This window comes from Ahaetulla prasina, chromosome 1 (genome assembly GCF_028640845.1).
Source record: "Ahaetulla prasina isolate Xishuangbanna chromosome 1, ASM2864084v1, whole genome shotgun sequence".
Taxonomy (NCBI): Eukaryota; Metazoa; Chordata; class Lepidosauria; order Squamata; family Colubridae; genus Ahaetulla; species Ahaetulla prasina.
In genome coordinates, this window is record NC_080539.1 from 148045223 (window position 1) to 148071599 (window position 26377).

At 40.6% G+C, this 26377-nt stretch overlaps 1 protein-coding gene across 1 annotated transcript in view; it reads left to right on the forward strand.

Moving 5' to 3' along the window:
- SNTG2 (syntrophin gamma 2) overlaps positions 1–26377 on the forward strand; it is a 305949-nt gene that overhangs the window by 32214 nt on the left and 247358 nt on the right. The window lies entirely within an intron of this gene.

Genomic DNA, 26377 nt, shown 5'->3' on the forward strand with positions numbered 1-26377 from the left:
CTAAGCCTAGGATTTCAAGTCTGGTGGGATAAGGTATTTTGTTGTTTTCAGAGGAATGGAGAACTCTTCTTGTAAAATATTTCTGGACACGTTCAATTGTATTGATGTCAGAGATGTGGTGAGGGTTCCAAACAGGTGAGCTGTATTCTAGAATTGGTCTAGCAAATGTTTTATATGCTCTGGTTAGTAGTGTGGTGTTTTTGGAAAAGAAGCTGCGCAAAATTAGGTTTACAACTCTTAGAGCTTTTTTTGCTATGTAGTTGCAGTGGGCTTTGGCACTTAGATCATTTGACATGAAAACTCCAAGGTCTTTAACGGGATGGGGGTCGTCTGTAAGGTAATGTCCATCTAGTATGTACTTAGTTTTAGAGTTCTTTTTTCCTATATATGCCTTACCATCGGAAGCAGTCCTTTCAGGCCTCAGAGTCAGGGATGGAGTTCAACCAAGCCCAGAGGCCATTTCTGGACAGACAGGGAAAGCAACTAGAGAGGTCTGGCTTTAGGAACAGACAACAACAGCAAGGTAAGCATTCCTTTTGTGGTTCGGGAAGTTGTCCCTTTCATCAGTCCCGCTAAGGATAGGACTTATGTTTCCATTGGTGGACGCTTAGGTCTTTTTGCCCAACAATGGGAGACTACGGCATCTGACGCTTGGGGTTCATGAGGTTCAGTCTGTCTCTTGAGTTCCTGGCCCCTCCCCTGAGTTTCTTCATATGATGCCCTGTGTCTGGGGACACGACTAAACATGGCCTGATGGACTCAGCTATTCAGTACCTGCTGAATATTCAGGCCACTCCAACTGGTCCCTCAGGACCAGCAGGGGCAGGGATTTTATTCTATTATATTCATGGTCCCAAAGAGCTCAGGGGGCTCAAGGCTTATCCTGGATCTCAAGAGGCTGAACAAATACATCACGTACAAGTGCTTTAAAATGCACTCGCTCAGTTCTGTCCTGGAGGGTATTTGGGAGGGCGACTTCCTGATCTCAACTGACCTAACAGAGGCTTACTTACACATTCCCATCTTGCCAGAACACCAACATTTTCTTCATTTCTGCTATGCCGGCAGACATTTTCAATATAAGGCCATCCATTCAGCCTTTTGTTGGTGTCCTGGACCTTTACCAAACTATTGGCGGTGTTTACATCAAAAGGACCTTCTCCTTTTGGAGGATGGAGTCCTTATTTCTCTCTTTTCAGCCTTCCTCTATGGGCACCAAAGCCAGCTCATCCACTGTGGGATGGTGGATCCAGTTGTGTATAGGCAAAGTCTATGAGCTCCAGGCTCTTCGGAAGCCTCGGAATATCATAGCCCATTCCACCAGAAGCGAGGCCACAACAGTGGTGCGGGTGACATAGGCCTCTATAGAGGAGGTCTGTCGAGCAGCGACCTGGTCAACTCCATCTCCGTTCATCCGTCATTACAAGTTGAACACCTATGCTTCACCGAAGGCAGCCTTTGGCTATTGAGTCCTTCAGAGGGTCCTCAGGGAGCTAGGGAGCTAGGGACTAAGGACCAGCCTGCTTCCCACCTGCAAGACTGACCGGCTTTGTTAAGTCCCATTCCAGGATAATCTTCCCCGCCACTATGGAGAAGGGGTGTTGGTCCTATCTGAGATGCTTCTTCTCATAGTAGGGGAAGATTATCCAGCCCCACCCTAGTGGCTGTCTGGTCCATAGTCCGGGAGGGGCTACTATTTTCACAGGACACAAGTCTCATCATCGCTACACCTTCGTCGAAGTATTCAGTTCGAGTCAGAGGAGTCAGAGGAGGTGTGGCCAAAACAGATGACTCGATCTCCAGACAGAGAAGCAGAGTTGCAACCCATTCCTGGATAATCTTCCCCTACTATGAGAAGGAGCATCTCAGGTAGGACCAATGCCTCTTTTCAATATATGCTTGCTTTTTTAAAGAAGTGTATTATGGAACTACACATAGACATAGCTGGTACACATATATGGATATATATTGTGTATGCATACACACACACACACACACACACACACACACACGGTTTTTTCAGAAAGACCTTTTGAAATCTTTTCATGGTTTCTCCTTAATGAAACACCTTGGATTTCAGTGATGTCTTACAAAATCAGGTTATATCTCTCAAGGTTGATGGTCTGTTATCTCCTGACCACAACTGTTATTTGTGAGTAATTGAATGAGCTGTTATAATTTAAATTCAAAGAACAAAATGGTCAAATTTCTGATTTGCCACCACATATTGTATCTGTTACTCATATACTGAAAAAAAATGTGTTGGTCTCTTAATTTCAGGACTAGAATTTTTTATTCTTCAGGAGCAGAATGTTCAGACTTAAGTAACAATAATAATTTATTATTAAATAATTGTTCAAGACTTCCACCACTATAGCCAGTGTCTATGGAGAAGCCACTAAATTACCAGGTTGTAGAATGGTGCTAGTAAAGGGCTTGAGCAAATGGCAGGATTTTCTTCTTAGGTTGTTCTATGTAGAATGGACATAGTGGCCAAGGTTGACTCAGCCTTCCATCCTTTATAAGGTAGGTAAAATGAGGACCCAGATTGTTGGGGGCAATAAGTTGACTTTGTATATAATATACAAATGGATGAAGACTATTGCTTGACACAGTGTAAGCCGCCCTGAGTCTTCGGAGAAGGGCGGGATATAAATGCAAATAAAAAAAAAAGACCTATGGCTGATTTTGAAGGGGATTTTCTTTGCTTTTTAACTCGGATATCTGAATTTTAGGACTTATTTCCCAAGTCAGAAAGGCAGGTAATTGGGCTATCAGTTTTTAGTAATAATGGAGATGGCAACTCTGAAAACCCCGGAAAAGAAAATCCTATAATTTTGCAGCTATAATTTTGCTAGTAGAAGATATTTCTTCCGGCAGCCCCTTGGGGAATGGGGTTGAGGTATAGAAAGGAGGTGCAAAGATACACTGTGTCTCTCCTAATTGGCTGCTTGAGTCATATGCCTCAGGCTCATGAAAGTCTTCTAATGGATTTTATCATCAAGCTGTTTTTCGTCCCGTCCCCCCACATTATTTATGTGTCATTAAACATCTGTTTTGGAATAGCTTCACTGTTATCTTGGCTCCAAAGTTTTTAAATTGGTATTTTGTTTTGTGCAATAACATAGTTTTGCCTATTTAAAAAACAGAACAAAACTTGAAATAGCATTAAATGCTCATTTAGGTTCTTCCAGGTAGTACTTTAACAGTACTGAAAGGGTAGATAGGGAAGCAGACCAACTACTGTATAAACATTTGTTGGTGGTTGAATGGAAATGCTCTTAATGCCAATTGGAAATTAATTTTGTGAGACTCTAGACCAGTGATGGCTAACCTCTTTGCTGTCGCGTGCCAAAAGCGGGGGGAGTGCAGTGGGTCACATGCACATGTGCCCACACCCATAATTCAATCCCCCCGGCATCCCCCCTCCCGCATGCACGTGTGACCCCTGCTTTTGGCATGTTGGGCTCGGTAGGCCTGTTTTTTTGTTCTCCCCAGGCTCCAGAGGCTTTCTTAGAGCCGGGGAGGGTGAAAACGGCCTTCCCCACTCTCCGGACACCCTCCAAGGGCCAGAAACGACCCCTTTACCAACTTCCGGTGGGCCCGGAAGGCCTGCTTTTCATCCCCACAGGCTCCAGAGGCTTTCTAGAAGCCTGGGGAGGCGAAAATGGACTCCCTAACTTCCGGCCATCTGGAGGCCTGAAACAGCCCATTTTCCTCCTGGGAAACTCGAGACTCCATGCTTGGGTTTCTCTCTATCTTCTGGCTCTATGGACTGGGTTCAAACTTGAAGAGATGCCCCCTTTGCAGACGCTCCCAGTTTCAACTCAGTCCTGAGCTCATTAGTACAGTTTTTTGTTGGGTTGATTCTTTAGGATTTTCTCTATTTTTGGAATTGAGCTGCAGTGATTTTGGAGTTGAATTACATATAGTAGACTCCTATGACATTTTGACAGCTGAGAATGGCGCTTGGCGGCGTTTGGTGACCGCAACAATTATTGGAAAGGGTTCCCTTGGCTGAGGGACCCTTGGCAGGCTGCAGCCATTTGAATTTTAAAGCTCCGTGCCTTTTTTGCCAGCAGCAAAGAAAAGTGGCGTTCGGCTAATGCCACCAGGACAGTGTGCGGCGGCACGAAGTTCATCAGAGGGGTTCCCTTGGCTGAGGGCCCCTTTTCTCACTCCGTGGCAGGCCAGTAATTCTTACTGCCGGTGGTTTGGGTGCGAGGGCAGCGTGCGATGAGCAGCCACCATTTCAGAGTGTGCTGGCCATGTGGGGCTAAATTTAGAAGTGCCAGCGGCAGGGTACTTAGACCCCATTGGAGTAGTGGTTGCATTTGACGACCATCCCCATCCCCAGGAGCTGTGAGTTGTGGCAAGGGGAGGTGTTTGGACAGTGGTTCATCGGGGACCAATTTTCCCGCCATTGCTAGGACCGTTAGTGGCGCACCAGCGCGGTGGCCATTTTGGGAGGCTTGATTCAGGCATGGACTGATAGGCTGTCATAGGGCTCAGTTTTCGGCCCTCCAGTATAGCGTAAGCCCTCAGCCTGAAGGGCCCTGGGCCTGAGCCCGTTTAGTCCCTGAGGTGAAGAGGAGGGCTTGGTCACGAAAGTTGACCTGCTCTTGTCAGCCTTAGTGTGGCCATTCCTGGCAACCCAGATTTGATTATTCACAAGGAGCTCAAAGCAGCCGGTTTCGGGCTGTAGAGCAGAGAGCAGTTGGGAAAAAGAAGAAGAGAGGCTCCAGTGTCAGGAGTGCCTAGTCATCTGTCCGGACATAGGCCTGCAAAGCGGACAAGGATACCTAACCGCATGGTCAGGGCACCTTACTGTGCCAGCTTTGTTTAAGACCAACATGGAGTCAGGTGCAAGCCAAGATAAAGGCTAGGGCTCTATCTTTAAAACACCCATCTAAGTCTCAGCTAAAGGCAGATGCCTTGGGGAAACAAGTGCAAAAGAGTCTCAAAGCAGCTGAGAAGCGCAAGTATATTGAACCGCATGAGTCACCTCAGGCTACTGGTGTGACCCCAGGGGAACTGGGGCCTTTAACCAGCTTTCAACAAGCACCTCCCTTGGAGAGGGATCAGCTTGAACTTGCCCCCACTGCCTACTTATGTAACACCTCAGGGGGTGGGATAGGCAGGAGCTGACATGCCAGCTATGGTGCAGCAGTGGATTGTGGAGGCAGTCCAGAGGGGCTTTGAAGCTGGAAAACAATTTAACACTCAGGCTAGGAATAGGCCTGTGAGGGCAGGGCAGGGCAAGATCCAGACAAGACCAGAACCCGTTAGACAGGAGCCAGAGTTAGTCTCTGACTCCTCGGGATCAGCTTCGGACTCTGAGGGGTCAGGAGCCATAGTGATGATCAATGGGATCAAGAACTATCAGACTAAGAGGGTCTCCTGCCAGATCAACCTGCTTTCAAGGGGTTGTTTAGACCACACCTTTTTAAGCCCCTCCTTATGAAAGCTAAGACCGCCACTAAGCAGGGAACTTCCTCTGACCAGGCAGGGCCACGATTAGGGCAGGATCTGGCAGATTTACTGTTTTCTGAACCGATCACTGAAACAGAGGTGATCCCAGCTCCCTAGTTGTTTCTAGATATAATTCAGAAGCAGTGGGAGTCGCCGGGGGCATATCCTAATATTTCCTCCTATGAAAGGAGATTTTATAATACTACTCCTACTCTGGAGGAGCTCCTTAGGGTTCTGGAAGTAGACAAACCAGTGTTAGTGTTGTCATCTTCGTCTGCTATGCTGATGGAGCCTGAGGAGGTACTAAAGTCAGACGATCGAAAGATAGAGCAGGCTCTTAAGAAGGTTCATCAGACGGCTGCCTGTAACCATGGCAGCATCTTTTTTCACAAGGGCTTCGCTTTTGTGGCTTAAACAGATACAGGATTGTGTGCCGGTAACAGATATCAGGGCACATCAAGATTTTAATAAGATTGTGGTGGCTGCGGAATATATAGCGGACACTACTATGACTTCTGTGAAGTTCGAGGCAAGAGCAATTGCTTCCAGTGTTGCAGCCAGGAGACTCCTATGGCTTTAAAATTGGCAAACTGATCCAAAATGGAGATGACGCCTGGCTTCGGTTCCGAAGTTGTTCGGTGCAGCTTTAGATCCCTTGTTAGCGGAACCCAAAGATAGAAGGAAGGTGCTTCTGTCCTTGTCCAGAAGGGGAGATACTTGGGGGTCGATGACCTTTCGGGGATCTTATTTTCGATTCTACTGGGGATCAGGTTTCCAGAGATTCCAAAGGGGGTTCCCTCAGAGCCAGGGCAGTCAGTTGGGGCAGTCTTATCAATCGGGCTGGATACAATGACAGGAACAGGTCACGTTCGAGGAGATTGTGAACAAGTTCAGATGCCCGATCCTAGATCTCTTCGCGTCCTCAACAAATGCCAACTCCCATGCTTCTTCTCCCGATTTCTGGATCAGGGGGCAGAAGGAGTCAACGCCCTTCAGTGTCCCTAGCCCAGGGGCCTACTGTATGCTTTTCCCCCCATGGCACTTCTTCCGCAGGTCATCAGATGGATTCTGCAGACCAGGGCAGAGGTCATTTTGATCACTCCACATTGGCCCAGGCACCTGTGGTTTGCGGTTCTAGTAAGCCTGTCTGTCGCCCCGCCGTGGAGGATTCCGCCCAACAGGGTGTCCTTCAGCCAGAGACCAATTTGTCATCCAGAACCTCAGTGGCTTCATTTGACCGCATGGAGGTTGAGTGGGGATTGCTAGAACGATGGAATTTCTCTGCGAGCGTGATACGGATGTTACAGGTGGCGAGATGACCATCCACGGCATGAATTTACGATGCTACCTGGCAAGTGTTTAATTTATGGTGCACCAGGAGACACATACAGGCCACCATGATATCTGTTCCCCTACTTCTAGACTTTTTGCAGGCAGGGTTGAATAAAGGGTTGGTGCCTGCAACACTGCGTAGGCAAGTGGCAGCAATTGCCTCAGTGTTAGGAAGTGGGGGTAAAGCAGTGGTGACACAACATCCGGATGTACAGAGATTTCTCAGGGGTGCCACTAACCTAAGACCAGCAGTGGTGCACCACTATCCCACCTGGGACCTTCAGAAGGTTTTAATCACTTTAACTAAAGCCTCTTTTGAGCCACTTCGGACTGTCCACCTCAGCTTCTTAATCTATAAGACAATTTTTCTAGTAGCCATTACATCGGCTAGAAGAATATCAGAGCTAGCCACACTTTCCGTAAGACAGGACTTACGTACCTTTCACCAGGATCAAGTTGTTTTAAGGTTAGACTCGGCTTTTATGCCAAAAATCAACTCCTGGTTCCACGGGGCCCAGGAGTTGGTTCTTCCGGATTTTTGTCTTAGGCCATCGCATGCCTCAGAGCATGTCTGGCATACCCTAGATGTTAGAAGAGCCCTGAGAATTTACATAAAACAGACCCAGTCGTTTCGCCATACAGAGGCTCTTTTGTATCCTTTTTACCATCCATGATGGGGCAGAAACTTACCTGTGCGGCAGGATGATCAGGGCTACTATTGCCAGGGCTTATCACATCCATTCTTTGCCAAGACCCAGGGCAGTTATGGTGCATTCAACACGGAGTGCTGCTACAACGGCTGCCTGGGTGATACAAGCATCTATAGAGGATATATGCAAAGCGGCTACTTGGTCTACTCTGATGCCATTTATAAAGCATTATCGGATTTATGTCTATGCCTCAGCAGATGCGGCCTTCGGCCGGAGAGTTCTGCAGCATGTTCTGGAGATGCCCGACGTTGGTGACCAGACAACTTCCCACCCATTAGGACTATCTGCTTTGGTAAGTTCCTGGCATGGAGTCTCGAGTTCCACAGGAGGAAAATGGGTGTTGGTCCTAGCTGAACACCGCTTTTCTCCTGGGAAGGAGAGACTCCAGCCCCACCCTAAATATGGAGTCTGATCAGAGGATGTCCGTGGGGTGTCATTACAGGTGCAATATCCTGGACCCTAGTCAGACCTTGTTGAAACTGGGAGCGTCTGCAAAGGGGGCATCTCTTCAATTTTTAACCCAGTTGATAGAGCCAGAAGACAGAGAGATACCCAGGCATGGAATCTCTCCTTCCCAGGAGAAAAGCGGTATTCAGGTAGGACCAACACCCATTTCCCGACTTCTAGCGGGCCCAGAAGGTCTGAAAATCAGTTGGCCGGTGCATGCATATGCATTGGAGCTGAGTTAGGGCAATGCTTGTATGCCCACAGATTTGGCTCCATGTGCCACCTGTGGCACACGTGCTATAGGTTTGCCATCACAGCTCTAGACTGTTCTAATAATTTAAATCCCACTTTGCCAGCATCTCATTTGCATCTGTTTTTTGTTTTACCTATATGGAGTTGGGTGTGCATTATGATGGACATATGAGCTTCTTTCACTTAGAAAGTGTGTAACATAGTGTTACCTTGCAACCCTTATATATTATATTCATAGAGTGTCTGCTTTTTAATTTTCATTTTTTTAATTGTCTGCTTGTTTGCTTTTATGTTGTCTTTTCCCCTCACCCTGTTGATAATAAAGTTAGATATGTATTTTTGTGTACTTTAGATTGCCCTGATATTTTAAATTCTGAACATTTAAAAATTCTGAAAATACATACTGCATTGGAATAGAATAGACTAACCATTGTATTGCTTTCAAGGTTTTGCAATATTTCATGTGCATTACCTAACGGTAATTTGTGAAACATCCAGATGTCACAAATCAAATAAATGAAATGATAAATATGTAAAATATTATACAGAGACTATTGCTGCATCAATAAGTCATATCCTATATTTCTGTTTCTGGATGGGACATCCTATGCAGAGCTGTAATGTATGGATGACTTTGAGGGATGGAGGGGAAGAGATACTGCCCAGGAAACTAGGAAGCAATCACACAAGAGTGGGAGCCCCTTCCCAGTGGTTTAATAGCTAGAGAAAGAAATTTAGGAAGGACCCACTCTAATTTATCAGCTAAAAGTGGCAATAGGAAGTTTGTGCTTTCATACTTGCAAAATTCTGTAAATGTCTAGTTTGCCTGGGTGGTTGACAGGATTGAATTAGGCCTGTTTCAGAATATTACGGTTTTTTAACAACTAACTTTGATGAATTCTGATCTGAAAAAAATATTCAAAAATTATAAACTTATTTATCTATCACGTTACATTCTATGTAATCTATAGGTATTTGGTGCAACTGAACAACAGCCAACTAATACCGTAATTTTTTAGTTCACTTTGAAATGATTTTCACTGTACTCTGTATTCTGCAATTTAATTTTTAGTAATTAGGTTATTGAACAGCCATAATAGATGTCAAGAAGAGAAGTAATGCGTATAGTCAGCATAATTTCATGCTTTTCAGATACGATTATATTTTACTTAGACCGGGTCATGACTGACTTCATGACTTCACCGCTTTAATTAAGTCAAATGTCTAAAATGGAATAGAATTGCTTGGTTAAATTGTCATTTCTTAATAACATCATGGGATGTTTTATTTTGTTAGTCATCTAACAGAAGCTCTTCATTTTATCTAATACAACTTGACAGGTTTACTTACTGCAAAGAAATCATTCATTAAATGTACCTGCAGTGACCTTATAGTTATGAAAACTTTATGCATTTTAAAACCATATTGACGCATTCCATACTTTTTAGTCATAAATACAGCTTCAAATCTTAATTTGTTTATTCTTCACTCATTCTTCCCACATAGATGTTTTCCAAGCATATTCTCATATGCTTTCTGCCTTAAAGTGGCAGAAACTTTTATCATGATTTTCTGCAACTGGGATCAGAATGGACCCTGCAAGTTACCACTTCTGTTCTTTGAGATGATAGTATATATACATACCACAGGTTTAGGCCAGCTCAGCTATATGATCTGATATTAATCATTGCTAGTATAATCATTGCTCCCATTTGCTTTGGAAGCAAGAAAACCTCCCATTAGGAAGATACTGAGGTTGAGGCACTATTGAAGTGGTCTATGTGCATAGCATCAGTGAACTTGAACATAGGCTCGAGTCTGTGGAGATTCTTAGTCATCCAGGTCATGGTTGTCCCAAAGGTGTTTTTCTTTTCTTTTTAATTAAAAAAGTTTTATTTTAACATTCAGGTCCGATTAATTGTATATGATGGTACATTAAATATGTTATTGGATATGAATGCCAAAGGTGTTTTTCAAGAGGCAACTGGACTTTCTGATTTTTCTTTGAAGATGTTTTGCCTCTCATCCAAGATCCTGCTTCCCAGAGCTGAAGAAACTTCTTGGATAGGAAGCTAAATGTCTTCAAAAAAAAACCCCCAGAAAGTCCAGTTGCCTCTTGAAAAAGCACTTTTGGGACTTGGCTTGAGTGATTGATTTATGAGTTATTTTTCTAGATACAATTGTGAAAAAAGAAGGTGCAGATATGGAATCTTTACCAAAAGAGTGAAAATTCATAAAGCATGGTCAAGGCTTTTAAAAAAAAAAAATGTAATATTGCAATACAGTTTTCTCCAGAAAGTAGGGACCCGCAGTCAGGCATAGGTTAACTCCCTCTGATCCAATTTGACTGAGTCTGCAGGTTGCAAGGTTCCTCTTGCTGTTGCCTCCCAGCTTTCAGACAGTCTGATCGGACAGACGTGCCTTTTTGAGCTGTCCCATTCCCTATTCAGAATACCTTTCTGGCAAGAATTTTTTTCTCTTTTAAGCTCCTTTAATTAAGTTGAGCAGCTGCTTGCCTTGCAGCATTTCTTCTGGGGAGCTCCCAGCTCTGCTGGTTGAGCCTCTCCCTTTTCTGGCGTGGCGGGTGAGCAGTCCCAATTCTGCCGAAGACCCTGGCGTGGATAAGCATCGCGGAAGGCACCAGATCGTTGGTCAGTCCCTCTTGGCTCCCAGCGTGAATGGCACCATAGCCGGATACTGCTGAAGACGGCATCGCAGTGAAGCCTCTGCCCTACAGTGCAGGAGCGGCACTCTTGGGTTCGCTTGATCGCCTGCCTTATGGGGGCTTTCGGAGGCTTCCAACCCCAATCCGCGATGATGCGGTTCGCTGCTGTGTTCCCGAGCTTGTCTCCGCGGCATCAGCCAGCTAGGAGCGGCATGATCCTGCTGTTTTCGGCCTGGTAAGACTATTTCTTTTGGGAGGCCTCTATTATCATGGAGTGGCAAGCAGGCTCCTCAGGGCTGCCACATTTCCCCTCTGTCCCAACTGGCTCAAGGGCTGTTTTTTACTGGAATTGGGCCTTTCCAGCCCTCAATCCGGGCCTGGTTGTTCTTTTATTGCACCATCATGTGCTTAATAAAGGCCTAGCGAGCCCTAATCCTGCATTTCAAAGATGGCTACCGCTCCTACTAAACAGTGTCGCAAGCGGGCAAATCCAGCCCAGGCTTCTGAACCCCAAAGCTCCCTTCTGGGGACAGGAGAATCCAGTGCATTGCCTTTGAATAGGGGCACAGCAACCACATATCCCCCTCAGGTTTCCTCCAAGCGCCCATTTTTGGCCGTAGGGTTCTCCAGCGGGTCCACATGGGGTTGGCTACACCGGACCATTTGGACCCCTCCCAATAGGACACACTGCTTTGATATGTCCCATGCCTGACTGCGGGTCCCTACTTTCTGGAGAATGGATGTTGTCTTTCCTGAACGTCTGTTCTCACAAAGATAGGGACCCGCAGTCAGCCCCGCCCTGGTTCCTCCCATTCCTGGTATCAGGGGAGGGGACTAAACTCGTCATTACAGCTCAGCACGTCGGTCTGCCGTTCATTCTCGTCAGAAAGCTGAGAGGCAACAGCAAGATGAGGAGCCTTTCAACTTACAGACTCAGTCCAATTGGATCAGAGGGAGTTAACCCATGCCTGACTGTGGGTCCCTATCTTTATGAGAACAGACGTTCAGCTAAGACAAAGTCCATTCTGGCACACTGGCCAGTCTTAAAAACATGTAAGAAAATAAGAAAATTATGAAATTGGTTAGTTTAATATCTGTTTCAAAGTAATTGGAAAAAAGTTTATTAATGATAGAATTATCAAGCTAGGAAAAGAACTGTAGGAAAATCATATTTTTTTCTGCAATCGATAATTTACGTGTAGTACTACTGCTTTGTGAGCTCCATTGATTGCTAATGTATTTCTGGATGCAGTTCAAGGTTCTGGTTGTTACCTTAAAAACTCTTCATGATTTGGGACCAGTTACCTGAGAGACCAACTTTTCCCAGTTGTTTCTATACTTCAAATGCAGTATGGCAGTGGGAGCATCCTCTGGATTCCATCAGTCAAGGAATATCAACTGGCGAGAATCAGGAGACATGCTTTTAGTGCTGTAACAATCAATACTTCCTTAAAATTTGGGCAAAAGTCACATATAAAAATCTAATAGAAAAATATTTTAAAAAGAAAAAAAATTAGAAAGTGCAACTCCCCTAAAAATATGAAATAAGAAAATATAAGAAGAAACTTCTCCCTTTATCCCTAACAAATAGATTCTGTAATAACAATTCATCACTTTAATAATAGAACCAGGTACTTCTTCATTCCATACTTTGCCACATTCTCGATAAACCTATCTCTAAATCTTCAGCTCTCCTTTAGCAAAGATCCAGTAAAAATTTGCAAAAATACCTAATAACTTCAATATATAGTCCCCTTTTCCATTTAGTCTGTGTTCCTCCTTGCCTATCTCTTAACAATTAAACATTGCAAAAAAAACCAAACCAAACCCCAGAGGAATTAAAAACTATTAAACATTATAAAAAATAATTACCCACACCAAAAACTAACCCATTAACCTATTAGGCATTTCCAAAAGAAAAACTATTCAATCCAGATAATGATTCAACATCGTCAGAAATAACTCATTTAACCATAACCAGATAAGCTAATTTTATATTATTTTCTTCTTTCTCCCAACCATCCTTAAGTCCCATAAATAAAATTCTGACTCTTGCTTTCATCTAGTATCTTTTCCTCTTCTCACAAAATTAATATCCTTCAAGGAAATTTGTAGTTTCCATGAAGTAATTCCAATACATCTGTTACATTTCAATTTAAAATGGTAATCCATAATAACTTTTCCATTTTTAAATTATTGTCCAATTGTACATTTGTAAATCCAGGAAATCCACCTTAGTTTTCTCCAGAGGGATTGGTTCATCTTCAGTAGTAACTTCTGATTCCAGTAAAGACTTAAAATTTTCAAACACTTCACAAACTCACAAATCAAATGTTTCTTTTAAAGTAGCCATCTTGTGCTCTGGTAATCGACCTTCAAGGTTTTGTTTTAAAATTGGTATGTAAAACAAGACAGCTTTCCCACATAAGAGGCTCTTTCTAATTAACTTCACACTCTTTAAATCAGTTTCACAAAGCCTTAGCATTTCTAAAAGAACTACCTCTTTGCTGTATATTACAAAAGATTACAAAATAAAGATTTTACAAAGCGGGAAAGATGTGATGCTCTTTTGTTTTAAACAGACTAAATAGAATCCGACCCAGCGTCTTACAAACTTGTTGCTTCGAAGCTTTTTCAGTTTTCGAACCACAATAAGAAAGTAAAACTCCAAAGTGATTTTAAAAAATGAGATTTGATCAAACCTTGGATCTTAATGGGCTGCATTTATAGCTCAAAGCATGATGGAACCTGCAACTTCCATCTGATTGCAAGTGGCTGCAAAAGTGACAGTTTCTGCTTTCTGCTCACAAAAATCAGCTATCTGAAATACATATGGACAATCCTTCCTTCCTTCCTTCCTTCCTTCCTTCCTTCCTTCCTCCCTCCCTCCCTCCCTCCCTCCTTTCCTGTACCTTGCATCCAGTTACCAATTTTGGTTGAAATGCCTCTGCAAAAAACCTCAAGAAGTCCAGATCTAAAATACTGTTAGTATGTATTATTTATTAATATTTTCAGACCTTTTTTTTAAATTTCTTTTTGTCACAACAGTATACACAAACAAATGTCATAGATAAAACAGCATATCTTGAAGAAAACATATATATATATTTAAAAATATGCATCAACTATATTAATTTGATATAATAAAGGGAACAATAGGACAGGAACGGTAGGCACTTTTGTGCTCTTATGCACGCCCCTTATAGTCCTCTTAGGAATGGGGTGAGGTCAATAGTAGACAGCTTTTGGTTGAAGATTTTGGGATTTTGAGTAGAGACTATGGAGTCAGATAATGAGTTCCAAGCATTAACAACTCTGTTACAGAACAGACTTCACTGTATGGCTTTATCAGTTTAATGTGTATTACATATATATGTGTGCATGTGTGTTTATGTATGTATTTGTTTAAAAACTTGAAGGAATTAGTGTTGTAAAGACTAGTATTCAGGCACTACAAACTTTGAAATATTACTTTACATTTTCCTTCCTTCCTTCCTTCTTTTAGAGAGGTATATTTGTAGCACGCAGCAAATGCAGTTAAAGGAAAGGCTTGTTGCATATGGAGAAGGTTGATTTGAAGGTGGTTTGGAATTTTAAAACAACTTCATTACACTGTCAGATGTTTATAAAGCACACCACTCAGGGAACAAAGGGAAGTGAATGAACTTGTTGACAGTTTAAATCAAGTTCCTGCTGTGGCAGTAACTAGTTAAGGCAAAAAACCAATTTTGTCTTACTCAAGAGGGCTTAAGAGTACCTTTCTGTAGCACCTATTTTTTCTTTAAATAAAATATAAAATGGCAGGAAAACAGTATTGATTTTTGTAAATATATGTAGAAAGCCATTACAAAAGCATGTTACTAAGATCCTTTTAGGCTTTATAGTAGTTCAGAAAATTTACAGGAATAAATTCTTTGGCCCTTAAAATGCTAAAGTACTTTATGGTTGAGTGATTTTGAAGACGAAGTGTTATAGACATTATTACTCTTATGGTTAGCTGGTGAGTCAGCCAGGTATGTAAACTGGATTTGGCATTTTTATCCACCTATCGAGTCCTTTCCAAGGACCTGGGATAGGCAAATGGTTTGTTTTGTTTGATAGTGTTAAAGGTATTGTTACAGAATGTAAGATGTGGTGCTCCAGATGTTTTGGGATTGCATCCAAGATTCCTATTATTATTATTGATACTACCTTTGGTTTAGGAGACGTGGTGGCTTAGTGGGTAAGACACTGAGCTTGTCGATTGAAAGGTCAGCAGTTCAGCGGTTCGAATCCCGAGCGCTGCCATGTAATGGGGTGAGCTCCCATTACTTGTCCCAGCTTCTGCCAACCTAGCAGTTCGAAAGCACGTAAAAAATTCAAGTAGAAAAATAGGGACCACCTTTGGTGGGAAGGTAACAGCGTTCCGCGCGCCTTTGGCGTTTAGTCATGCTGGCCACATGACCACGGAGACGTCTTCGGACAGTGCTGGCTCTTTGGCTTTGAAACAGAAATGAGCACCGCCCCCTAGAGTCTGGAACGACTAGCTGTGCGAGGGGAACCTTTACCTTTACCTTTACCTTTACCTTTACCTTTGGTTTCTTTTGCCGTAGTCATTCTACTTGTATTTGCAGGAGTTTATATTTTGTGATTTTCTCCAGTTCTTTCTCTTCTGTTTTACTATCTCCAGGTACTGCAACATCCACTAGTGTCTGGCCACTTTTGTCTTTCTTATCAGCAATTTTTAAATTTTATGCAGCAAGTGCTTATCTGTTTGCTATTTGTCATGCCATTGTTTGTAGTGAGTCTGTGTGATATTTTTGCAGCAGCTAACTAGGTAGTCCACTGTTCCTTCAGCTTCTTTGTTTTTTTCTGGGCTAGTTTGGTTTCTCCAGTATTCAATAAGCTTTCCTGATATGGGTGTATTTCAGTGCATCGTCGTCCCTGTCCTTCAGATTTTCTTCCAATGCCCCCTTTTTCCTTCTACTGTAATGTACTTGCAACATTCTATGCTCACCTATGCTCCTTGGTAAGTAATGTCACTGTGTTCCCTGGGTGAATGAAGTACATGATTCATTGTCATTATTTTTTGGGATCTTCCTGTCCAGGGCTTTTAGTCCTGCTTGAATCTAGTCCCCTATTTCAGCTATGTATCTAATGACTGGAATTGCCCAGGTGTTAATTGCCTTGATAGTATTTTCTCCACTGAGTTTGGACTTTAAGATCTTCCAAATGTAAATTTAAACTCTGAATTTAAGATTTGGAAGAACTTAGATTCTTGCAAAGCACCCGAGGGCAGGAGCAGAGGTAACATATGGAAGCTTATCAAAGAGAGATCCAATCTAGAATTAAGAATAACTTTCCTGTCAGTGAAAACTATTAATCAGCGGAACCTTGCTTCCAGAAGTTGTGGATGCTCCATCCATCTTTAAACAGAGATTGTTCAGCCATTTATCTAGAATTGTATAAGATCTCCTGCTTGAGCAGGGGATCGACTAGAAGACCGCCAAGATCGCTTCCAACTCTGTTATTCTGTATTCACGTCCAGAACTGAACTGTTTTTTTGTTTTTGTTTTTGGTATTCTGATATTGTTCTGGTATTGTCTGATTCATTGCAGTCTCTCCATTGATGGATTGGTAAAAATATTTCTGATTTGATTGAAATTGGAAATTCTGCCTAGAGTGTGCAAATCAGCCTTCCTATCTGCTGATCTTCTTGACTGTAACTGTTATTTGCTGCTTTACTATTTCTAGTGTTTCCCTAACCTTCCTTGTTTTTAGGTGATATTTGTTGATCAGGTATTCCTTGGTCGTCTTGTTCTTCAACTTCTTTTCTTTCATGCGTTCTAGCTTGCTTGCATCTGATCTTAGCTTGCTAATCTTATTTTATCTTCAACTTGGTAGTGCACTGTTTGCCTTTTTTTCTTCTTAGTTGATTTTGCATTCAGTTAAAACTGCAGCAGTGCTGTACTTTTGTTGATTTGTTTCTTGTAGTGATCTGGTATTTATATTTGATATTACAGTATTGGCATCTTTTAACTTATGCTACCTGTTTCTTTGGAACATTCTTTAATGCAGGCAGCCTTCTTCTGTTATTTTTGTGCTGGTCTAGATGCTCAGTTATTCTTTGTTTCAATTCTTTTTTAGTTAGAGGGTTTTTGTTCTTTTGGGGGAGAAGGCAAAGAAGGTGGTACCTAGTTTGGAAATGAAAACAATTTATTAGTTATGCTCACTTCCTCTATGTTGACTCCCCCCCCCCTTTTGCTTCTACATTCTGAGCTACTTCTGGCAAGTCTTCAATTACTTTGTCCTTGGTCCTGACTTTCACAGTTTTTTTAAAAAACAGGTACAGTAGTTCTCAACTTACGACCACAATGGAGCCCAAAATTTACTTTGCTATGTGAGTTTTGCCCCATTTTACAATTTTTCTCACCACATTTGTTAAGTGAATCACTGCAGAACCTGTGCATTTTGTTTCAAATATCATCTTCTTGTTGGACTTGATTATAAAAACAGATCATTATTTTTTTGTTTTCTATCTTTGTACGTTTGCCATAGATAGACAAGTTTTCTTCCAGTAGTATGCAGCTGCTGGCCCTGTTTGTTCAGCTAACAGTCCCGTAGCCCATTGGTCACCAGATGCCTATAGATTCCAGCACCTAGTGTAGTCCTAGTTGACCTGGCCAACAACCCATTCTGGTATAGGTTCTGCAAATTACGTCTGTAAATTATTTTGTTTATGGGAAAGCTACTCTTCTCCATTGTGGTGGAAATAGCATCCAGGAATGGGTTGACTTCATCTCCTAGCTGATTGGACTGTCAGAGTTGTGAGGACATGCCTCCTTACCAATGGTCCCCAGCTTTTGACTCAGTCCCTCTGTCAGGAAGACATGTCAGAAATAATTCTACTATTTCAAGAGAGAATTGCTGAATTCTTCACAACAGAAGGTTATTTGGAGAGAAATTCTCTCACTTGGCTGGCTCCCAGTCTCCGGTAGAGCTGCCATGCTTCTTCCGGCGGCAGGAACTTTGTCTCAAGCTATTGCAGATCGACAGTCAGTGGTCTTATCAGGTAAAATCAGTGATTGCGGGGTAGCGTGAATGAGGTTGGTTCCATGCCGCTACCCAGGGGCTCAAAGATGATTTAGGAGCTTTTGCACTCCAGCTTAGAGAGCCCCAGGCAGCCCAGACTTGATAGGAGCTTTTGCGCTCCTCCAATTATCAAGAGCAGCAATTGCAGGGTAGCGCAAGTAAGCCTTGACTCCCCACTGCTAACCCCAAGGGCTCAAAAGGAGATTTAGGAGCTTTTGCGCTCTTAAAGTTAAAATAGCCCAACAGCCCAGTGCGAGTACTGCCTGAGAGCGGGAAGCCACTGAAGTCGCCCGAGCCTTTAGAAAAAGGTGCAAATGGGCACAAAAGGAAAACAAGCCACCAGGTCACTCGAGCCCTTTAAAAAGTCCGGGGCAGCTCTGACTTCATAGGAGCTTTCGCACTCCTCACTTTCGAGCGGCCAGCAGTGATTGTGGGGTAGCGTGAATGAGCCTTGGCTCCATGATATTACCCAAAGGGCTCAGAGAAGATTTAGGAGGGCCCTCCACATATATGTTAAGAGAACTTCCTCCTTCAGGAAAACAGTGTCCCTCTTTGTGTCCTTCCAGCCATCTATCCTGGGCAACAAGGTCACTCCATCGACCGTGTGGTGCTGGATTTAGGCGTGCATTCCCAAGGCCTACAAAATCCAAGCCTTCCATTGCCCAGGCAGATAACAGCCCATTCCACCAGGAGTGCGGCCACAAGAGCAGCAAGGGCGACACAAGCCTCTATTGAGGAGGTCTGTTTAGCAGCTACATGGGCCTCTTCACCCCCTTTCATCAGGCATGAATGAACATGTCTGATGAAAGGGCACACACATGTTCATCAGACAAGCTGGACACCTTCACTTTGGCTGAAGCGGTCTTTGGCAGGCAGGTCCTCCAGGGGGTCCACACTGATCAGGGAACTCCGGACCAGAATGCGGCCCACCTGTAGGACAAGCCAGCTTTGGTATGTCCCATTCCTGGATGCTATGTCCACCACAATGGAGAATGGATGTTGGTCTTACCTGATATGCTCCTTCTTGTTGGGTGGAGATAGCATCCAGTCCCACCCTGGGGTCTGTCTGGTCCTGAGTCCAGAGGTGGATACCATTATGAAGGAGGCACATCGTTCTGTCACTACACTTTCACCAAAATCTGGGGACTTTGGTAAGGTTGTGTGTCCTCACAGCTCTGACAGACTCAGTCCAATCAGGTAGAAGATGAAGTCAACCCATTCCTGGATGCTATTTCCACCCAACAAGAAGGAGCGTATCAGGTAACACCAACACCCCTTTACTTGGCTCTTGTGATAAGATCTTTCCAGTAGGATTGAATCTCAGCCATATATTTCATCTCCCTCATAGCACGCATGTCCCACAATCATGTGACAGTAGTGCTTTACTCATGGAATTATTATTATTATTATTTCAAATTTATTGTAACTGTCCAACCCCTGTGGACTCTTTATTTATTGGTTTGCTGTGTTTATTATTCATCTACACTATTTATCCACACATACCATTTCATGTTTGAACGAATACTTGAATCTGAGTCTCACAGACCTCTTTTGACACTTTAAAATCAGCACTGCAGTACACTGGCTCTTTTATGTCACTATTATTAATAATGGAGAGTCTGTTAGATTCACTCCACTTAAGTCTAACAGAAGGAGCAATGCTCCATTTCCCATCTACTAAAGAATGTCATCTGCAGAACCCAGTAGCCAGAGCTTTTCTCCCCAAGATTCAACTAGCCTGAACTTTACCAATATTCTGGAAAGCCTTAAACACGACTGTTTTCCACAAAGGGAGGGATGGGAAGTTGAAAGGCCCATGGGTTAGCTGTTTTGGTGGTCGTTGCTGTTCTTGGATACTACTTTATGTATACTATTGCAGTATATTATTGGTTTCTTTTTAATTGATTTAAAAAAAAATTAACTGCCCAGAGTTGCTGTTTATGAAATGGGTATCCATATAAAGTAGCATATATACATTTTGGTTGATAGTTAGGATCTGTTCAGAAACAAAATGTTCTAATAAGGTTACTAGACAGTCCCACCTCTTATTTTAGTAGGATAAATTGCCAGTTTATGTAATAATATAATCAGAGACATTCCTAGTCAAACTTCAGTCACATTGCTCCCTGATAAATATTGATGTTCATTTCATTTAGGAAATATTTTTGATCATATTACAATTTCTTATACTGCCGTATCTAGCGCTTCTTCTATTCGGGAGCAATAGACTGATAAAATCATTTGATTTTTATTCTCTTAATTCATTCTATAAAACTATAGGAGTTGTACCTAAATGTGGCAGCTGGCATTCCAAATATGTTGAAATATCCACTGATTCAAACTTTGCCTTATACAACATCAAATTGTATGAGCTGCTATCAAAATTTAAACATTTTAACTCATTCTACCTATGTGTAGCTCAAGTTCCTCTGTCCTGCTCTAGATATCAGTTTATTATCGCATATAACTCAAAATATAATATACACATTTCAAAAAATGTAAATATTACACTCTACCTAAGTCACAATTCAGTTTGTGCATTTAGATTATATTGGTTATATTTTTACACTCTATCAGCAATAATGTCAGCAACAGAAATTTGAAGAATATTTTTCTTCTTTTACAGCAGCAAAAGCATTCTCAATTATTTATGGAACATGCATTTTTGGCTTACATTTTTATTTCCCGCACTAAGGAAAATTATTCCACAGTACAGATCTTCAGATCAAACTTTTGTGTAGATACTAAATACCACAGAAGACAAAACACAGTTTTGGAAAATCCTAGAGACCACAGAGCAGAAGAATAGATCTCTAAAAATGTAGCCTTGGGTTTTTATGAGCGAACCAATTCAGTACTGTGTCTCTGATAGTTATCTCCACAAGGTAGCCTAGAAAAGTATACCAGATTAATATCAAGCACATATGTAGGAAATTGACTAGGGAGAATCAAAATTTGCAAGATTGCAGGTGTGGCATTGTGATTAAAATCCTAGGGTAAAACTTTGATCATGATTTCCTACCTACCAACCATTTTGCACTTTTTGACTCCTTCAAAGCAGCACCAGAAAGCAAGACAAGAAATAATGGATGGAAACCAATCAAGGAGAGAAGCAACCTGGAATTAAGGAGAACTTCCTAACAGTGAGGACGATTAACCAGTGGAACAGCTTACCTTCACAAGTTGTAGGTGTTTCATCACTGGAGGTTTTTAAGAAGAAACTGGACATCGTTTGTCTGAAATGGTATACGGTCTCCTGCTTGAACAGGGGATTGGACTAGAAGACCTCCAAGTTCCCTTCCAGCTCTATTTTAACTGATTAATTGATTCACTTGTGCATTTGCAAGATCCAGGAGAACTATTTTTATTATTTCCAGAGCAAGTCCAGAATTAGTAGTTTCTTTTCCAATATTCATTTTAAAAAACTGACTAAAAATAAACTAAATTATCAATTTCACCCAAAAATTCAACCTAAGTTCATAGCCTTTGCTATAGTATAGGAGGTATATTTAATATCACGTAGTAGTTGTTTATATCAATGAATCTAATATTATTCAAGTTTTTAATCACAGCTTTCCTTAACATTGTAGGAAGGAATCACTTTCTAAAAGAAACATCCATTATCTCACTAAGCCCCACATTTTAACTTAATTAATTCAATTATATCATAGTGGATAGCCAATATTCAAGCAAGAATTATGTTCACATCAATAAAACAAAATAAAAACTTATCTAGCAAAACTTCACAAGCATTAAGATAAACTAGTGTCCATCAGAATAGATACAAATAATGTAATTATGAATAAACCTATATAAATTGATGGGAAGTGTTTGCTGGTCATTCTTCCTTTTTTTAAAAAATCACATACTTGGATGATTAGAAAAAATAAACTTGGCTAGATCAATTTTTTCCCTGCTTTGAAGTGGGGGAAAGAATTTAGGAACCCCTGGCAAATCCTGCCACATTTTTTTTTATCCAGCTTAGTGTCTAAAATTCTCAAATAAGTATTCATCTGAGCATGAATCAAACTCAGAAGTGCTTAGGTTCAATGGGAACACTCTTTAATTTATCCCCAAACACAATAAAATAAAGGGCAGATTCTGTATTCAATCTTTGTAGCTGCCTATTCAATGCTTCTTCTGCCAAAACTTTACTGGTGTCATTTTTAAAACGTTAGTCATTGGAAATACTAACAGGAGACTTTTGTTTAAGTTTAAAATTCAGACTATGTGCACATTAGGAAAAATGTATCTGGATCTCATTTATGTTTTCATACATGAAAGAACCACTGCTGACTTCATACATTTTCTTAGAAGTATCTCTTATAATTATGTGAGGCTTTTAGAAATATCCACAGGCTCCTGACAAAATTCTCCAGCATTGTTTACATTTGGGCAATTCATTATTGCTATTGCTGCGGTTATAATGATATTGCAACACAATTTGACAACAAACACTAAAAAAGAAAATGGAATTGAGATAGCAGTGAAGTTTGTTACCAAAATAGGCAATTAAGATTTATTAATGTTCCTCTGCCTCCTAGAGGCTATGCTGCATAATGCTACTATCAGATTATACAACTGGGGGAAAAAGTGAAGATAGAACACAACAATTTTCCTCTCTAGTGGCTATGGTGATGTCCTTCAATGTGAAAAGTAAGATAAAGATTAGAAAGGAGTTCCTAAAATTCTTAACAATTTTCTGCTTTAAAAATGAATAGAAACCATTACCTTCCACCATAATATACTTATTGGACATTTGTTATTTTAAATTCCATTTAATGTTACATTTTTACATATTCGTAGTTATTTATAATTTATATTGTAATAATTAGAAATAATGAAATAAAATATTAAGATATCTATAATTTTTAAAAAGTTTTTAAAATATATATTAAGTTCTTTCAAAATATCCACAAGATATTAATTTCCTCAGTGCAATGGAAATGTATTCTTGGTACTAGCTATGAGTATAGAGAAGGCAGGACTTGATTTTAAGGTGCTACAGATGAACCTTGTGTTAACTGAAGGGAAATGAGAAGATTCATCTCTTTCTCAATTCTACCTAGAATTTCTTACCTGATAGTTATTATTTAGAAGTAATAAGTTCCATGCAATTTAGTACTTAGCCTGTAATAGTATATATATACCTGGCAGGTATGGTCTATAATATAAAGTGGGAGAAGGGTACATTTACATTGTTCATATGGGATTGGAAAGTCCAAAATCAGTCAAAGTTTATAAAAAATTAAATAGATCTCAATCCTATCCCTGACTCCCCAGAAAACATTCAGGGAATTGATGTGCCTATTCAAAATATTAAATAGTGCGCACATAGTCAAATGTTAAGACACAACTTCCACAAAAGAATGTGTGGATTTCAGTTCCTGTGTGCTTTATAAGTAGATAACACACTTTTACTGACAAAACTAAATTCAGAAAACACAGTGAAGACAATAAATAAAACATTTAAGATAGCAATACAATATTAAAATAATCTTACTTTTTGAACTTGATGTTCAAAAACCTTTTGAATGGCATAATAAAAAGGGTGAAAAGACATTAAAGATTAGCATGGATGTCCTCCTACCTGTGGCATCATAGGACACATGGCTGCAGTTTTTGAAAGAAATTTTCAGGGAGGAATGTTTAAATGTCAACAACCACTAAAAGTTATGACTGAGCAATTTTAGTTAGCAAGGCTAATATTGTTGGGGAATGTATTTGCTGTGCAATTGAGCCATGTGGGAAAAAAAATAGTTGAAAAAGTTGAAAATGAGCAGGTTAAAATATTGTAAGATTTCTGAATAGAAATAGTTAACGATGCCAGTCTTAATTGTGGTTCAAAAGAAGAAAGTGTGGATAATTGATATGGCAATAGTAGGGGATAGTAGAGTAAAAGACAAAGGATTGGAGAAGATTACCAAGATTTAAAATTGAAGTTGAAAGATTATGACATAAACAGGCCATGGTGGTCCCAGTGTTATCATCATACTGGGTGTCATCCCAAAATATCTTGGACAGCACTTAGAAAATCAGCCCATTGACAAAATTTCCATCTATCAATTACAAACAACTATGCTGCTTGGATTTACATATATGCCACGCTGATATATACCATTTATATTATCCTAGTTTCTTGTGAAGAACTTGATGCCAGTTTAAGAACGGGCAGCCATGATTTCACACAATAATGAAGGAGCTAAAGTATTCTGGGATTTTAGAATTTAAACAGATAAGGGTGTGCCACATAATACTACAGACATAACAATTGCCCACAAGAAAGACAAAGAAGTCTGGATGGTAGGTGTTGCAGTACCAAGAGAAAATCACAAAATACAAAGACCTGCAAATACCAATAGAATGACTGTGGCAAAAAAAAAGCAAAAACAGTACCAATAGTAATAGGTGCTTTGGATGCAACCCCAAAACATCTGCAGCACCATTTGAATACCATTGGCATCAGTTAACTACAAAAGGCAGCCTTACTTGGAACAGCTTACACCCTGCAACAATACCTTTAACACCATCAAACAACACTATCTGTCTATCCCAGCTCCTTGGGAAGGAGTCAATAGATGGATAAAAATGTCAAATTCATTCTAAACATCTGGCTGACTTTGCAATCGACTATAATAATAATAGCAGCATTACCTGATGAGCTCAGAAGCAAACCTTATCCCTCTGCTTCAATATAATAACCAAGAACACTTTAGTTTTAAAATGCCACTGTCAACTCAAAGCTTAAGACTACAGACATCTAGTCTTCTAAAATAAAATATTAACTCTTTCTTAAGATACCTTTCCTATTGATTCACAAAGATCATGTTCCAAAATTAATGTACTTGGATACCGCAGCTCATTAGGTTCTTTATAAACCAAGTTTCTGCACATTTTTGGTGTCTTACTTTTACAATTAATTGGATTTGTTTTATTACTTTGTTGTTCATCACTTTCACATTACTATAATGATTTATGTCCTTGTCACATACACAGAGGACTCTTAAGTCTTTTTTCATGTATTTAATAAAGGAAAGTGAGTCACTTCTGAAATTTAGATTCTTACCTATTAGGGTAGGCAATTAAAGGAATGTCATGAGTGGTTTTGACCTCCAGTTTTTAGTACAGTTATATCAAATTAAAGCTTTTACTCTCCTTCAGAATGCTAAACTTCAGGATAACCTAAAGATTAATTTTCTAATAATATTTAATGGTGATTGATCCCGGTCAATATGTGTGTATAAGCTATGTATCAATTTTACAAAAATGCATACGTGATTAGTATGTGGGTTAGATAAAGAGGCGATTTCTGCCTTATAGTACTTTCTGCTCACTTTTGCTTTACAGCTTTCTAGTATTTTTACAAAAACTAAAGAAACAGATCAGAAATAGTATGCAGCTAATGCAGATTGAAGCTAAATAAAAGGTCAGAAAGTGAGAGGAATTATTTAGATTTCCCAGGAGAGAATTGCAGAAATAGAAGGTATCCCAGAAAAGGAAACAATTGTGTATGAATTATATAATTCATACATAATATCATTGAGAAAAGAATTGGGTGTGGATAATATCCACAACCTAATTTATAATATTATCTTTTTATCTTATTGAACTTTACAGGAGCCCTGGTGGTATACAATATTTAAAATACTTAAGGACAGTGATATAAAGATAAAACAATAAAATAAAATACAGGTAATCCAAATAAGCAATACAAAGAATGGTGATAGTTCTTGCTCTTGAAATGTCCTCCAGACCACTTCAGATTGCAACACTTTCTGGAAAGTCAGCAATGAGGGGGCCAACACTAAGTGGTCCTTGTTTATTTTAGCAACCACAGTTAGTACTGGCAACATGGTTGCTAAGTGAAATGTTTATTAAATGAAATATCATGATTTTGCAATGTTCAGCTTTCCTTTGCTTTACAGACTTGGGAAGATCATAACTGTGAGGAATGGTTGCAAAATTACTTTTTCATCACCATTATTGCAAATAGTTGTTAAACAAGGCTAAACAATGACTACCAGTACATCAAGATCAGGGGTGTCAAACACGCAGGCCATGCCCACCCCAGCTCCATGAAGAGGAAAAGCATGAAATGTCACATGATGGCAAGATGACGCTGCGAGTTTGACACCCGTGATCAAGATGAAAACTATTCCATAGTGGAGGCGAAATGTTGCTTTCAGCCGTCTACCCTTTGTTGGGATTACCAACAAATTGGTTTACATATTTGCTCCAATTAAAAACTAGAAATTCTGAAACTTACATGTCTCTTTCTCTCTATACATTCTGCAATATATATTGTAACTTCTGTTGCAAATTTATCATCTATCTATCTATCTATCTATCTATCTATCTATCTATCTATCTATCTATCTGATAACACAGGTTTTTTTCCTATTTTAATATTATAGTGAGTCCTTGGTGC